This window comes from Lissotriton helveticus, chromosome 2_2, assembly GCF_964261635.1.
Source record: "Lissotriton helveticus chromosome 2_2, aLisHel1.1, whole genome shotgun sequence".
Lineage (NCBI taxonomy): Eukaryota > Metazoa > Chordata > Amphibia > Caudata > Salamandridae > Lissotriton > Lissotriton helveticus.
Window position 1 is genome coordinate 472,813,618 of NC_136060.1, and position 4,434 is coordinate 472,818,051.

Sequence of the window (4,434 nt, forward strand, 5' to 3'; positions counted from 1 at the left end):
TTTTTTTCACTCCACACCACCCCAGTTCAGACATGGCCATATGCAAATCAGCCTTGACCCTGTGCCTCATGGGAACAGTCCAGCCCGAACTGCCAAGCCATGTCTTTCCTGGACCGGAATCAAGCATCCTAGGACCGGTTTCTGGCTATCAGCCGTCTTCAGCCAGGATAGCTTGACTCCAGTGGTGTGGAGAGCATGGGACTCACGTCTGAGCATACCCATCCCACTCGGGGTGACAAATGCAAAACCAACAGTTGATGGACAGAATGCAGAACAATGTCATACATTCACCCCAGTACAGAGATCTGGACCTAAATCCATAGTTTTTTTGCACTCCACAGCCGGGCTGAAGATGGCTGAAATGCCAGAAACCGGTCCTCGGTAGCTTGTTTCTGGTCCAGGGAAGGCATGGCTTGGTAGTTCGGGCTGGACTGTTCCCATGAGGCACAGGGTCAGACTGATTTGCATATGGCCATGTCTGAACTGGGGTGGCAGAGTGGGCTAAAGAACGGTGATGGATTAAACCCAGATCAGTTGACTGGGGGTGAGTGCTTGTATTGTCAACGCTCCGTCGATCATTTCCTTTGGTTTTTCTTTGTTCGCCATAAGTTGGCAGGGTATGCTCAGACGTGAGTCCCTTGCTCACTTTGCCACTGGATTCAAGCAAGCCGGGCTGAAGACGGCTGAAATGCCAGAAACTGGTCCTCGGTAGCTTGTTTGCGGTCCAGGGAAGGCATGGCTTGGCAGTTCGGGCTGGACTGTTCCCATGAGGCACAGGGTCAGACTGATTTGCATATGGCCATGTCTGAACTGGGGTGGCAGAGTGGGCTAAAGAACGGTGATGGATTAAACCCAGATCAGTTGACTGGGGGTGAGTGCTTGTATTGTCAACGCTCCGTCCATCATTTCCTTTGGTTTTTCTTTGTTCGCTATAAGTTGGCAGGGTATGCTCAGACGTGAGTCCCTTGCTCACTTTGCCACTGGATTCAAGCAAGCCGGGCTGAAGACGGCTGAAATGCCAGAAACCGGTCCTCGGTAGCCTGTTTCCGGTCCAGGGAAGGCATGGCTTGGCAGTTCGGGCTGGACTGTTCCCATGAGGCACAGGGTCAGACTGATTTGCATATGGCCATGTCTGAACTGGGGTGGCAGAGTGGGCTAAAGAACGGTGATGGATTAAACCCAGATGAGTTGACTGGGGGTGAGTGCTTGTATTGTCAACGCTCCGTCCATCATTTCCTTTGGTTTTTCTTTATTATTTCATTACCCTCCTACACCTCCACCTCAAACAATAATTGGCCAGTTTGGGTCTGGAGGCTAGCCCCTTTACAGTGCTTACCTAGAATGTTAACGGCTCAGGGGACAAAATTAAGAGAGGACTGGTGTCGGCATTTATAAAACATGCATAAAACTTGCAGGAGACCCATCTCAAGGGCACAAAGTGTGGGTTCCTTGCACAGGGGCCATATATAGTCCTGGCACATGCGGGATACACCGCAGGCTCTAGAGGAGTTGCTATCCTGATTAAAAAGTCACAGCCTTTCCAGATCACACGGACAGATTCACAGGGAACCTATGTGGGAGTGACTGGGACATGGGGAGAAGGAATGTCACTATCCTCTCTGTTTATGCCCCGTCGAAGTTGCAGACCAGGACCCTACACGGGGTGACAGATATACGGCTGGAGACACTGGGAATGATGCACATCATTGGGGGAGACTTTAATGACATAATGCATGCCACACTAGACAGCTCGGGAACCCAAGCCCACACCCCCCCAGTTACACAATTAGCACACCTGGCCAACACGCTGGGCCTGGTGGATGTTTGGCGACACCTGCACCCGGGGGATCGACAGTACTCATATTATTCGGGCGCACAGAGTCCATTCGCGATTGGATTATGGGTTGCTCCCTCAGGGAGACATCCAGGACATTTATGAGGTGGAATACATGGCCGGGATTTGTCCGACCGCTCGCCCCTATGTGTTCTGACGGGAAAGAGGACCCGCCCTGGCCGGGGGGGAAGGGTGGGGGGGGGGCTGGAGACTATCGGCCTGGGATCTACAGAATGAGGAGGTGCTCCGGGGTCTTCGTGCGGACACTAAGGTCTACGTTGCCGAAAACGTGGGCTCGGTGCTGTCAGGGGTCACTCTATGGGAAGCCTATAAAACAGTATTGCATGATAGGGCCCAAAACCAGATAGCCTGGGAAAAAAGGAAGGCCCAGGAAGAACTTGCCACATTGGAGGTCCAAATTCTTACCCTAGAGCGGCAGCATCTCGTACATAGAGACCCGCATGTGTTGAGGCAGTTAACGGACGCGCAACACCAATATAGGGCTCTTGCCACGCAGGAGGCTAAGGCCCTATATATACAGGCCCAAGCAACCCTGCATAGCCTTTATGATGTGGGCGACAAGTCAGGAAAACTCCTGGCATAGCTTAGCCCTAAGGAGATGGAAGCCCGTTGGGTGGAGAGCGTCGTAGATGCCCAAGGAATTACACAGAAACAAGATACGCAGATAGTACGGACATTTGCGTCCTACTATCAGAGCTTCTACGAAGCCTGAGCCCTGAGGGCGCCTGCGGCCATATCCGACTATCTGATGGGCATTCAAAATCCATCATTGGGCGATGATGACAGAGAGGGCCTAGATTCAGATATAACTGTGGACGAAATTAAAATGGCTATAACTAGACTACGTCCTGGGAAGACCCGGGGCTCAAACGGCCTCCCTGCAGAATTCTTTTTTTAATTTAGTCCTCATTTCACCATAAGCGTCTGCAATTTTCACAATGAAGACCCTGTTCCTACCTGGGCGCCCTGGGTCCATGCTCCTGCATTTGCTTTTGGGTCGACCAGGCAAGCTTCTTTTGTGCGAGGCTTGGTGTAATCATTGGACCATAGAGGGCTTAAATCAACCTCATTTCCGTGCCCCAGGTGATTAGTGGTAACCAGATATTTCTCCCCCCCTTGGTCCAATCTCGCCATGCTGAATGCTACTCCCAACCTACAAATCTCTCTACAGGCCATTAGTATCAAACAAAGGAGTAAACCCATTAATTTATTAGGAAGTCGGTTTGTAAGGTTGCTATCGGTACCAAAAACAACTAATGCAAGATTAAGATTCAATATAACTTTAAAAATTCCCTCCAGTGCCCTCTCCACATTCTCCTAAAAGACCCTTAAGTGAACACAATCAAAAAACATGTGTAGATCGTCCGCCTCCACTAAACCACACCTTGGACACTTAGGGGATGAGTTTGGGACGAACCTTGCTATTTTTTTGGGCGTGTAGCATCACCTATTTAAAACATAGAAGTGATTCTTTTTTAAAGAAGCTGACGACATATTTGTATAGGTTTTGGAGGGAAAAAAAATAAAAATTAACAAATACATCTTCCAGGACTGATGGATTCCATACTGTATGGGGGGAGGGAGATCTGCGTCCTCCGCATCAAGAAGACACCTATACCATAGCCCTACCCCCTTCTTTCTGGGGTTTACATTTTGGAGCATGTTTTCAATCTCTCAGTTTCCACCTATAAGGTCCTTCTCAGCAGCATATCAAGAGCATATTTGTAGATATTTAAAGCGAGAGAAGGAATCGCCTATTTTTGCCCTTAACACATCCCATGGATGGACTCTGTCCGCAGATATTAAAACAGACCAGATAAAAATTCCCACCCTCTTAATAGGGATGGCCAAGTTATCATTTAGGCAAACGGGAAGACCCGGAGAGTCCCAAATTGGGGCAAAATCAGAATAATATCTTATTCCCCATCTCGCTTTAATGTTTTGCCATACACTGAGTGCTGACCTTATTACTTTTAATCGTACCTTTTTGAAAAATCTGGGAGCCCCAAATTTGTAGAGAAACCCAGTTCTGCCTCCCTCGAGATGGACCATGGCGTTCAGAATCTTCCCCAATTGGTTCCAGCAGGGCTAGAGAGTAAGCAACGAATGTTTTTAAACTGAAAGGCGAGGGAGTACAAAAACACATCTGGAAGGGCGAGACCACCCTTTAGTAGCCTCCGTTTTAACTTCTTCCAGGATAGCCTGGAATTTTTATTAGACCAGATAAAGCTCTCTATTTTGCTTTGGATTTTACCCCGAAGTTTCCCGGGAAAACCTAGGGGAATAGCACCAAACAAGTACGTCAACTTAGGCAGGATAACCATTTTAACCAGGTTTACCCTGCCATAAATAGTGAGGGGGAGATTCTGCCATTTCAAGAAAAGATGGTCAATTTTCTTGGACACTTTCCTCAGGTTAATCACGGGGATATCCTCTATATCTTGTGTTATGGTAAGCCCCAAATACCTGAACTCCCACAGCACCTCCCGGTCCACCCCTCGACGCCCCAGCACATTACCTCAGTCTTGGAGGAGTTGAGTGAGTATCCAGAGTACAGGCCAAACTCGTTCAGGGTATTT